The following is a 519-nucleotide window of genomic DNA, read 5'->3' on the forward strand; positions in this document are numbered from 1 at the left end:
CCAGCAAGAGTAACTACCCTCAATATTTCATGGATAATGATACACCGGTTAATAGATTGGAGGATGTAGTAGATAAGTTTAATAGGTTCTTTGTGAATGTTGGTCCTGGTTTAGCAAGAAGCATTTGTACAGATGATACATCCGTCACTATAAATAACAATATAATACAAATCAAAAGGAATATGAGTTCTATGTTTCTGAAGCCCATAGTTGAAAAGGAAATTATAGAGATAGTGAACAAATGTGGTAATAAAACATCTAGTGATAGTGATGGTATCACTATGACAATGGTTAAATGGGCAATTGAGGGGATATGCAAACCATTAACCCATGTTTTTAACATGTCGTTTCGACTTGGGCAGTTCCCCAAAAATATGAAAATAGCAAAGGTTATTCCTCTGTATAAATCTGGTGATAAGCACAACTTCACAAAATTATAGACCGATTTCTCTGTTGTCACAATTTTCAAAAATTCTGGAAAAACTCTTTAATAACAGATTAGATACATTTATTGACAAA

At 32.9% G+C, this 519-nt stretch overlaps 2 protein-coding genes across 6 annotated transcripts in view; one reads left to right on the plus strand and one right to left on the minus strand.

Moving 5' to 3' along the window:
• The window catches only part of eva1ba (eva-1 homolog Ba (C. elegans)), a 95,691-nt gene that overhangs the window by 75,870 nt on the left and 19,302 nt on the right, over positions 1 to 519 (minus strand). The gene's annotated exons all lie outside the window — the stretch shown is intronic.
• Positions 1 to 519, plus strand: part of sh3d21 (SH3 domain containing 21) — a 16,475-nt gene that overhangs the window by 12,084 nt on the left and 3,872 nt on the right.

The sequence above is a fragment of the Monopterus albus genome, unplaced genomic scaffold (assembly GCF_001952655.1).
Source record: "Monopterus albus unplaced genomic scaffold, M_albus_1.0 scaffold11.1, whole genome shotgun sequence".
Lineage (NCBI taxonomy): Eukaryota > Metazoa > Chordata > Actinopteri > Synbranchiformes > Synbranchidae > Monopterus > Monopterus albus.